A 12,794-nucleotide genomic window follows, 5' to 3' on the forward strand; every position below is an offset into this window, starting at 1 on the left:
TTTCTAAGCCTATGGTACGTTCGGTGCAAACTGCGCACCTATCTTGTGTCAAGATTAGCACTATGTCCAAACGAACCAAAATGAGATATTCCACTTGAGCCTCGTCACCTAGGAGTACCATCGGGTGTGTCCAAAATGATTTCTAAGCCAATGGTACATGTGGCACAAACCGTGCAATTATCTAGCACCGACACTAACACTATCTCCAAACGGACCAAAACGAGCTTCCATTTCAGCCTCGTCACCTAGGAGTACCATCGGGTATGTCCAAAACTTATGCTGAGCCTATGGTATGTTTTGCGCAAACCGTGCACCTAACTTGCACCCACACTAACACTATCTCCAAACGGATCGAAAATGAGGTTCCACATGACCCACGTCACCTAGGCGTTCCATCGTGTGCATCCAAAATGATTTCTGAGCCTGTGGTACATTCGGCACAACCCATACACATATCTTGCGTCAAGCTTAGCACTATCTCCAAACAAAACAAAACAAGCATCCACTTGAGCCTCGTCACGTAGGAGTACCATCATTATGTCCAAAACGATTTTTGAGCCTGTGGTACGTTTGGCGCAAACCGTGCACCTACTTGCACCAACACCAACATTGTCTCCCAACAGACCGAAATGAGATTCCATAAGACCCACGTCACCTAGGAGTTCCATCGGGCACATCCAAAATGATTTCTGAGCCTATGGTACGTTCGGTGCAAACTGCGCACCTATCTTGTGTCAAGATTAGCACTATGTCCAAACAAACCAAAACGAGATATTCCACTTGAGCCTCGTCACTTAGGAGTACCATCGGGTGCGTCCAAAATGATTTTTGAGCCAATGGTACATGTGGTGCAAACCGTGCACTTATCTTGCACCGACACTAATACTATCTCCAAACGGACCAAAACGAGCTTCCATTTCAGCCTCGTCGCCTAGGAGTACCATCGGGTACGTCCAAAACGAATGCTAAGCCTATGGTACGTTTTGCGCAAACCGTGCACCTAACTTGCACCGACACTAACACTATCTCTAAACAGATCGAAACAAGGTTCCACATGACCCACGTCACCTAGGCGTTCCATCGGGTGCATCCAAAACGATTTTTGAGCCTATGGTACGCTCCCCGCAAACCATGCACCTATCTTGGGTCAAGCTTAGCACTATCTCCAAATAGAACGAAACAAGCATCCACTTGAGCCTCATCACGTAGGAGTACCATTATTATGTCCAAAACGATTTCTGAACCTATGTCCGAAATGAGATTCCACAAGACCCACGTCACCTAGGAGTTCCATCGGGCGCATCCAAAATGATTTCTGAGCCTATGGTACGTTCGGTGCAAACTGCGCACCTATCTCGTGTCAAGATTAGCACTATGTCCAAACGAACCAAAATGAGATATTCCACTTGAGCCTCGTCACCTAGGGGTACCATCGGGTGTGTCCAAAATGATTTCTGAGCCAATGGTACATGTGGCGCAAACCGTGCAATTATCTTGCACCGACACTAACACTATCTCCAAACGGACCAAAACGAGCTTCCATTTCAGCCTCGTCACCTAGGAGTACCATCGGGTATGTCCAAAACTTATGCTGAGCCTATGGTATGTTTTGCGCAAACCGTGCACCTAACTTGCACCCACACTAACACTATCTCCAAACGGATCGAAATGAGGTTCCACATGACCCACGTCACCTAGGCGTTCCATCGGGTGCATCCAAAATGATTTCTGAGCCTGTGGTACATTCAGCACAACCCGTACACATATCTTGCGTCAAGCTTAGCACTATCTCCAAACAAAACAAAACAAGCATCCACTTGAGCCTCGTCACGTAGGAGTACCAGCATTATGTCCAAAACGATTTTTGAGCCTGTGGTACGTTTGGCGCAAACCGTGCACCTACTTGCACCAACACCAACATTGTCTCCCAACAGACCGAAATGAGATTCCATAAGACCCACGTCACCTAGGAGTTCCATCGGGCGCATCCAAAATGATTTCTGAGCCTATGGTACGTTCGGTGCAAACTGCGCACCTAGCTTGTGTCAAGATTAGCACTATGTCCAAACGAACCAAAACGAGATATTCCACTTGAGCCTCATCACTTAGGAGTACCATCGGGTGCGTCCAAAATGATTTTTGAGCCAATGGTACATGTGGCGCAAACCGTGCACTTATCTTGCACCGACACTAATACTATCTCCAAACGGACCAAAACGAGCTTCCATTTCAGCCTCGTCGCCTAGGAGTACCATCGGGTACGTCCAAAACGAATGCTAAGCCTATGGTACGTTTTGCGCAAACCGTGCACCTAACTTGCACCGACACTAACACTATCTCTAAACAGATCGAAACAAGGTTCCACATGACCCACGTCACCTAGGCGTTCCATCGGGTGCATCCAAAATGATTTTTGAGCCTATGGTACATTCCCCGCAAACCATGCACCTATCTTGGGTCAAGCTTAGCACTATCTCTAAACAGAACGAAACAAGCATCCACTTGAGCCTCATCACGTAGGAGTACCATTATTATGTCCAAAACGATTTCTGAACCTATGTCCGAAATGAGATTCCATAAGACCCACGTCACCTAGGAGTTCCATCGGGCGCATCCAAAATGATTTCTAAGCCTATGGTACGTTCGGTGCAAACTGCGCACCTATCTTGTGTCAAGATTAGCACTATGTCCAAACGAACCAAAATGAGATATTCCACTTGAGCCTCGTCACCTAGGAGTACCATCGGGTGTGTCCAAAATGATTTCTAAGCCAATGGTACATGTGGCACAAACCGTGCAATTATCTAGCACCGACACTAACACTATCTCCAAACGGACCAAAACGAGCTTCCATTTCAGCCTCGTCACCTAGGAGTACCATCGGGTATGTCCAAAACTTATGCTGAGCCTATGGTATGTTTTGCGCAAACCGTGCACCTAACTTGCACCCACACTAACACTATCTCCAAACGGATCGAAAATGAGGTTCCACATGACCCACGTCACCTAGGCGTTCCATCGTGTGCATCCAAAATGATTTCTGAGCCTGTGGTACATTCGGCACAACCCATACACATATCTTGCGTCAAGCTTAGCACTATCTCCAAACAAAACAAAACAAGCATCCACTTGAGCCTCGTCACGTAGGAGTACCATCATTATGTCCAAAACGATTTTTGAGCCTGTGGTACGTTTGGCGCAAACCGTGCACCTACTTGCACCAACACCAACATTGTCTCCCAACAGACCGAAATGAGATTCCATAAGACCCACGTCACCTAGGAGTTCCATCGGGCACATCCAAAATGATTTCTGAGCCTATGGTACGTTCGGTGCAAACTGCGCACCTATCTTGTGTCAAGATTAGCACTATGTCCAAACAAACCAAAACGAGATATTCCACTTGAGCCTCGTCACTTAGGAGTACCATCGGGTGCGTCCAAAATGATTTTTGAGCCAATGGTACATGTGGTGCAAACCGTGCACTTATCTTGCACCGACACTAATACTATCTCCAAACGGACCAAAACGAGCTTCCATTTCAGCCTCGTCGCCTAGGAGTACCATCGGGTACGTCCAAAACGAATGCTAAGCCTATGGTACGTTTTGCGCAAACCGTGCACCTAACTTGCACCGACACTAACACTATCTCTAAACAGATCGAAACAAGGTTCCACATGACCCACGTCACCTAGGCGTTCCATCGGGTGCATCCAAAACGATTTTTGAGCCTATGGTACGCTCCCCGCAAACCATGCACCTATCTTGGGTCAAGCTTAGCACTATCTCCAAATAGAACGAAACAAGCATCCACTTGAGCCTCATCACGTAGGAGTACCATTATTATGTCCAAAACGATTTCTGAACCTATGTCCGAAATGAGATTCCACAAGACCCACGTCACCTAGGAGTTCCATCGGGCGCATCCAAAATGATTTCTGAGCCTATGGTACGTTCGGTGCAAACTGCGCACCTATCTCGTGTCAAGATTAGCACTATGTCCAAACGAACCAAAATGAGATATTCCACTTGAGCCTCGTCACCTAGGGGTACCATCGGGTGTGTCCAAAATGATTTCTGAGCCAATGGTACATGTGGCGCAAACCGTGCAATTATCTTGCACCGACACTAACACTATCTCCAAACGGACCAAAACGAGCTTCCATTTCAGCCTCGTCACCTAGGAGTACCATCGGGTATGTCCAAAACTTATGCTGAGCCTATGGTATGTTTTGCGCAAACCGTGCACCTAACTTGCACCCACACTAACACTATCTCCAAACGGATCGAAATGAGGTTCCACATGACCCACGTCACCTAGGCGTTCCATCGGGTGCATCCAAAATGATTTCTGAGCCTGTGGTACATTCGGCACAACCCGTACACATATGTTGCGTCAAGCTTAGCACTATCTCCAAACAAAACAAAACAAGCATCCACTTGAGCCTCGTCACGTAGGAGTACCATCATTATGTCCAAAACGATTTTTGAGCCTGTGGTACGTTTGGCGCAAACCGTGCACCTACTTGCACCAACACCAACATTGTCTCCCAACAGACCGAAACGAGATTCCATAAGACCCACGTCACCTAGGAGTTCCATCGGGCGCATCCAAAATGATTTCTGAGCCTATGGTACGTTCGGTGCAAACTGCGCACCTATCTTGTGTCAAGATTAGCACTATGTCCAAACGAACCAAAACGAGATATTCCACTTGAGCCTCGTCACTTAGGAGTACCATCGGGTGCGTCCAAAATAATTTCTGAGCCAATGGTACATGTGGCGCAAACCGTGCACTTATCTTGCACCGACAATAATACTATCTCCAAACGGACCAAAACGAGCTTCCATTTCAGCCTCATCGCCTAGGAGTACCATCGGGTACGTCCAAAACGAATGCTAAGCCTATGGTACGTTTTGCGCAAACCGTGCACCTAACTTGCACCGACACTAACACTATCTATAAACAGATCGAAACAAGGTTCCACATGACCCACGTCACCTAGGCGTTCTATCGGGTGCATCCAAAACGATTTTTGAGCCTATGGTACGTTCGCCGCAAACCATGCACCTATCTTGGGTCAAGCTTAGCACTATCTCCAAACAGAACGAAACAAGCATCCACTTGAGCCTCATCACGTAGGAGTACCATTATTATGTCCAAAACGATTTCTGAACCTATGTCCGAAATGAGATTCCACAAGACCCACGTCACCTAGGAGTTCCGTCGGGCGCATCCAAAATGATTTCTGAGCCTATGGTACGTTCGGTGCAAACTGCGCACCTATCTTGTGTCAAGATTAGCACTATGTCCAAACGAACCAAAATGAGATATTCCACTTGAGCCTCGTCACCTAGGAGTACCATCGAGTGTGTCCAAAATGATTTCTGAGCCAATGGTACATGTGGCGCAAACCATGCAATTATCTTGCAACGACACTAACACTATCTCCAAACGGACCAAAACGAGCTTCCATTTCAGCCTCGTCACCTAGGAGTACCATCGGGTATGTCCAAAACTTATGCTGAGCCTATGGTATGTTTTGCGCAAACCGTGCACCTAACTTGCACCCACACTAACACTATCTCCAAACGGATCGAAAATGAGGTTCCACATGACCCACGTCACCTAGGCGTTCCATCGGGTGCATCCAAAATGATTTCTGAGCCTGTGGTACATTCGGCACAACCCATACACATATCTTGCGTCAAGCTTAGCACTATCTCCAAACAAAACAAAACAAGCATCCACTTGAGCCTCGTCACGTAGGAGTACCATCATTATGTCCAAACGATTTTTGAGCCTGTGGTACGTTTGGCGCAAACCGTGCACCTACTTGCACCAACACCAACATTGTCTCCCAACAGACCGAAATGTGATTCCATAAGACCCACGTCACCTAGGAGTTCCATCGGGCGCATCCAAAATGATTTCTGAGCCTATGGTACGTTCGGTGCAAACTGCGCACCTATCTTGTGTTAAGATTAGCACTATGTCCAAACAAACCAAAACGAGATATTCCACTTGAGCCTCGTCACTTAGGAGTACCATCAGGTGCGTCCAAAATGATTTTTGAGCCAATGGTACATGTGGTGCAAACCGTGCACTTATCTTGCACCGACACTAATACTATCTCCAAACGGACCAAAACGAGCTTCCATTTCAGCCTCGTCGCCTAGGAGTACCATCGGGTACGTCCAAAACGAATGCTAAGCCTATGGTACGTTTTGCGCAAACCGTGCACCTAACTTGCACCGACACTAACACTATCTCTAAACAGATCGAAACAAGGTTCCACATGACCCACGTCACCTAGGCGTTCCATCGGGTGCATCCAAAACGATTTTTGAGCCTATGGTACGCTCCCCGCAAACCATGCACCTATCTTGGGTCAAGCTTAGCACTATCTCCAAATAGAATGAAACAAGCATCCACTTGAGCCTCATCACGTAGGAGTACCATTATTATGTCCAAAACGATTTCTGAACCTATGTCCGAAATGAGATTCCACAAGACCCACGTCACCTAGGAGTTCCATCGGGCGCATCCACAATGATTTCTGAGCCTATGGTACGTTCGGTGCAAACTGCGCACCTATCTCGTGTCAAGATTAGCACTATGTCCAAACGAACCAAAATGAGATATTCCACTTGAGCCTCGTCACCTAGGAGTACCATCGGGTGTGTCCAAAATGATTTCTGAGCCAATGGTACATGTGGCGCAAACCGTGCAATTATCTTGCACCGACACTAACACTATCTCCAAACGGACCAAAACGAGCTTCCATTTCAGCCTCGTCACCTAGGAGTACCATCGGGTATGTCCAAAACTTATGCTGAGCCTATGGTATGTTTTGCGCAAACCGTGCACCTAACTTGCACCCACACTAACACTATCTCCAAACGGATCGAAATGAGGTTCCACATGACCCACGTCACCTAGGTGTTCCATCGGGTGCATCCAAAATGATTTCTGAGCCTGTGGTACATTCGGCACAACCCGTACACATATGTTGCGTCAAGCTTAGCACTATCTCCAAACAAAACAAAACAAGCATCCACTTGAGCCTCGTCACGTAGGAGTACCATCATTATGTCCAAAACGATTTTTGAGCCTGTGGTACGTTTGGCGCAAACCGTGCACCTACTTGCACCAACACCAACATTGTCTCCCAACAGACCGAAACGAGATTCCATAAGACCCACGTCACCTAGGAGTTCCATCGGGCGCATCCAAAATGATTTCTGAGCCTATGGTACGTTCGGTGCAAACTGCGCACCTATCTTGTGTCAAGATTAGCACTATGTCCAAACGAACCAAAACGAGATATTCCACTTGAGCCTCGTCACTTAGGAGTACCATCGGGTGCGTCCAAAATAATTTCTGAGCCAATGGTACATGTGGCGCAAACCGTGCACTTATCTTGCACCGACAATAATACTATCTCCAAACGGACCAAAACGAGCTTCCATTTCAGCCTCATCGCCTAGGAGTACCATCGGGTACGTCCAAAACGAATGCTAAGCCTATGGTACGTTTTGCGCAAACCGTGCACCTAACTTGCACCGACACTAACACTATCTATAAACAGATCGAAACAAGGTTCCACATGACCCACGTCACCTAGGCGTTCCATCGGGTGCATCCAAAACGATTTTTGAGCCTATGGTACGTTCGCCGCAAACCATGCACCTATCTTGGGTCAAGCTTAGCACTATCTCCAAACAGAACGAAACAAGCATCCACTTGAGCCTCATCACGTAGGAGTACCATTATTATGTCCAAAACGATTTCTGAACCTATGTCCGAAATGAGATTCCACAAGACCCACGTCACCTAGGAGTTCCGTCGGGCGCATCCAAAATGATTTCTGAGCCTATGGTACGTTCGGTGCAAACTGCGCACCTATCTTGTGTCAAGATTAGCACTATGTCCAAACGAACCAAAATGAGATATTCCACTTGAGCCTCGTCACCTAGGAGTACCATCGGGTGTGTCCAAAATGATTTCTGAGCCAATGGTACATGTGGCGCAAACCATGCAATTATCTTGCACCGACACTAACACTATCTCCAAACGGACCAAAACGAGCTTCCATTTCAGCCTCGTCACCTAGGAGTACCATCGGGTATGTCCAAAACTTATGCTGAGCCTATGGTATGTTTTGCGCAAACCGTGCACCTAACTTGCACCCACACTAACACTATCTCCAAACGGATCGAAAATGAGGTTCCACATGACCCACGTTACCTAGGCGTTCCATCGGGTGCATCCAAAATGATTTCTGAGCCTGTGGTACATTCGGCACAACCCATACACATATCTTGCGTCAAGCTTAGCACTATCTCCAAACAAAACAAAACAAGCATCCACTTGAGCCTCGTCACGTAGGAGTACCATCATTATGTCCAAAACGATTTTTGAGCCTGTGGTACGTTTGGCGCAAACCGTGCACCTACTTGCACCAACACCAACATTGTCTCCCAACAGACCGAAATGAGATTCCATAAGACCCACGTCACCTAGGAGTTCCATTGGGCGCATCCAAAATGATTTCTGAGCCTATGGTACGTTCAGTGCAAACTGCGCACCTATCTTGTGTCAAGATTAGCACTATGTCCAAACAAACCAAAACGAGATATTCCACTTGAGCCTCGTCACTTAGGAGTACCATCAGGTGCGTCCAAAATGATTTTTGAGCCAATGGTACATGTGGTGCAAACCGTGCACTTATCTTGCACCGACACTAATACTATCTCCAAACGGACCAAAACGAGCTTCCATTTCAGCCTCGTCGCCTAGGAGTACCATCGGGTACGTCCAAAACGAATGCTAAGCCTATGGTACGTTTTGCGCAAACCGTGCACCTAACTTGCACCGACACTAACACTATCTCTAAACAGATCGAAACAAGGTTCCACATGACCCACGTCACCTAGGCGTTCCATCGGGTGCATCCAAAACGATTTTTGAGCCTATGGTACGCTCCCCGCAAACCATGCACCTATCTTGGGTCAAGCTTAGCACTATCTCCAAATAGAATGAAACAAGCATCCACTTGAGCCTCATCACGTAGGAGTACCATTATTATGTCCAAAACGATTTCTGAACCTATGTCCGAAATGAGATTCCACAAGACCCACGTCACCTAGGAGTTCCATCGGGCGCATCCACAATGATTTCTGAGCCTATGGTACGTTCGGTGCAAACTGCGCACCTATCTCGTGTCAAGATTAGCACTATGTCCAAACGAACCAAAATGAGATATTCCACTTGAGCCTCATCACCTAGGAGTACCATCGGGTGTGTCCAAAATGATTTCTGAGCCAATGGTACATGTGGCGCAAACCGTGCAATTATCTTGCACCGACACTAACACTATCTCCAAACGGACCAAAACGAGCTTCCATTTCAGCCTCGTCACCTAGGAGTACCATCGGGTATGTCCAAAACTTATGCTGAGCCTATGGTATGTTTTGCGCAAACCGTGCACCTAACTTGCACCCACACTAACACTATCTCCAAACGGATCGAAATGAGGTTCCACATGACCCACGTCACCTAGGCGTTCCATCGGGTGCATCCAAAATGATTTCTGAGCCTGTGGTACATTCGGCACAACCCGTACACATATCTTGCGTCAAGCTTAGCACTATCTCCAAACAAAACAAAACAAGCATCCACTTGAGCCTCATCACGTAGCAGTACCATCATTATGTCCAAAATGATTTTTGAGCCTGTGGTACGTTTGGCGCAAACCGTGCACCTACTTGCACCAACACCAACATTGTCTCCCAACAGACCGAAACGAGATTCCATAAGACCCACGTCACCTAGGAGTTCCATCGGGCGCATCCAAAATGATTTCTGAGCCTATGGTACGTTCGGTGCAAACTGCGCACCTATCTTGTGTCAAGATTAGCACTATGTCCAAACGAACCAAAACGAGATATTCCACTTGAGCCTCGTCACTTAGGAGTACCATCGGGTGCGTCCAGAATGATTTCTGAGCCAATGGTACATGTGGCGCAAACCGTGCACTTATCTTGCACCGACACTAACACTATCTCCAAACAGACCAAAACGAGCTTCCATTTCAGCCTCGTCGCCTAGGAGTACCATCAGGTACGTCCAAAACGAATGCTGAGCCTATGGTACGTTTTGCGCAAACCGTGCACCTAACTTGCACCGACACTAACACTATCTCTAAATAGATCAAAACAAGGTTCCACATGACCCACGTCACCTAGGCATTCCATCGGGTGCATCCAAAACGATTTTTGAGCCTATGGTACGTTCGCTGCAAACCATGCACCTATCTTGGGTCAAGCTTAGCACTATCTCCAAACAGAACGAAACAAGCATCCACTTGAGCCTCATCACGTAGGAGTACCATCATTATATGCAAAACGATTTCTGAGCCTATGGTACGTTTGGCACAAACCGTGCACCTATCTTATGTCAAGCTTAGCACTATCTCCAAACAGAACGAAACAAGCATCCACTTGAGCCTCATCACGTAGGAGTACCATTATTATGTCCAAAGCGATTTCTGAACCTATGTCCGAAACGAGATTCCACAAGACCCATGTGACCTAGGAGTTCCATCGGGCGCATCCAAAATGATTTCTGAGCCTATGGTACGTTCGGTGCAAACTGTACACCAATCTCATGTCAAGATTAGCACTATGTCCAAACGAACCAAAATGAGATATTCCACTTGAGCCTCGTCACCTAGGAGTACCATCGGGTGTGTCCAAAATGATTTCTGAGCCAATGGTACATGTGGTGCAAACCGTGCACTTATCTTGCACCGACACTAACACTATCTCCAAACGGACCAAAACGAGCTTCCATTTCAGCCTCGTCACCTAGGAGTACCATCGGGTACGTCCAAAACGAATGCTGAGCCTATGGTACGTTTTGCGCAAACTGTGCACCTAACTTGCACCAACACTAACACTATCTCCACACGGATCGAAACGAGGTTCCACATGACCCACGTCACCTAGGCGTTCCATCGGGTGCACCCAAAATGATTTCTGAGCCTATGGTACGTTCGGCACAACCCGTACACATATCTTGCGTCAAGCTTAGCACTATCTCCAAACAAAACAAAACAAGCATCCACTTGAGCCTCGTCACGTAGGAGTACCAACATTATGTCCAAAATGATTTCTGAGCCTGTGGTATGTTTGGCGCAAACCGTGCACCTACTTGCACCAACACCAACATTGTCTCCCAATAGACCGAAACGAGATTCCATAAGACCCACGTCACCTAGGAGTTCCATCGGGCGCATCCAAAATGATTTCTGAGTATATGGTAAGTTCGGTGCAAACTGCGCACCTATATTGTGTCAAGATTAGCACTATGTCCAAACAAACCAAAACGAGATATTCCACTTGAGCCTCGTCACTTAGGAGTACCATCGGGTGCGTCCAAAATGATTTTTGAGCCAATGGTACATGTGGCACAAACCGTGCACTTATCTTGCACCGACACTAATACTATCTCCAAACGGACCAAAACGAGCTTCCATTTCAGCCTCGTCGCCTAGGAGTACCATCGGGTATGTCCAAAACGAATGCTGAGCCTATGGTACGTTTTGCGCAAACCGTGCACCTAACTTGCACCGACACTAACACTATCTCTAAACAGATCAAAACAAGGTTCCACATGACCCACGTCACCTAGGCGTTCCATCGGGTGCATCCAAAACGATTTTTGAGCCTATGGTACGTTCGCCGCAAACCATGCACCTATCTTGGGTCAAGCTTAGCACTATCTCCAAACAGAACGAAACAAGCATCCACTTGAGCCTCATCACGTAGGAGTACCATTATTATGTCCAAAACGATTTCTAAACCTATGTCCGAAATGAGATTCCACAAGACCCACGTCACCTAGGAGTTCCATCGGGCGCATCCAAAATGATTTCTGAGCCTATGGTATGTTCGGTGCAAACTGCGCACCTATCTTGTGTCAAGATTAGCACTATGTCCAAACGAACCAAAATGAGATATTCCACTTGAGCCTCGTCACCTAGGAGTACCATCGGGTGTGTCCAAAATGATTTCTGAGCCAATGGTACATGTGGCGCAAACCGTGCAATTATCTTGCACCGACACTAACACTATCTCCAAACGGACCAAAACGAGCTTCCATTTCAGCCTCGTCACCTAGGAGTACCATTGGGTATGTCCAAAACTTATGCTGAGCCTATGGTATGTTTTGCGCAAACCGTGCACCTAACTTGCACCCACACTAACACTATCTCCAAACGGATTGAAATGAGGTTCCACATGACCCACGTCACCTAGGCGTTCCATCGGGTGCATCCAAAATGATTTCTGAGCCTATGGTACATTCGGCACAACCCGTACACATATCTTGCGTCAAGCTTAGCACTATCTCCAAACAAAACAAAACAAGCATCCACTTGAGCCTCGTCACGTAGGAGTACCATCATTATGTCCAAAATGATTTTTGAGCCTGTGGTACATTTGGCGCAAACCGTGCACCTACTTGCACCAACACCAACATTGTCTCCCGACAGACCGAAATGAGATTCCATAAGACCCACGTCACCTAGGAGTTCCATCGGGCGATTCCAAAATGATTTCTGAGCCTATGGTACGTTCGGTGCAAACTGCGCACCTATCTTGTGTCAAGATTAGCACTATGTCCAAATGAACCAAAACGAGATATTCCACTTGAGCCTCGTCACTTAGGAGTACCATCGGGTGCGTCCAAAATGATTTATGAGCCAATGGTACATGTGGCGCAAACC

The sequence above is a fragment of the Miscanthus floridulus genome, chromosome 2, assembly GCF_019320115.1.
Source record: "Miscanthus floridulus cultivar M001 chromosome 2, ASM1932011v1, whole genome shotgun sequence".
In the NCBI taxonomy this organism is placed as follows: domain Eukaryota; kingdom Viridiplantae; phylum Streptophyta; class Magnoliopsida; order Poales; family Poaceae; genus Miscanthus; species Miscanthus floridulus.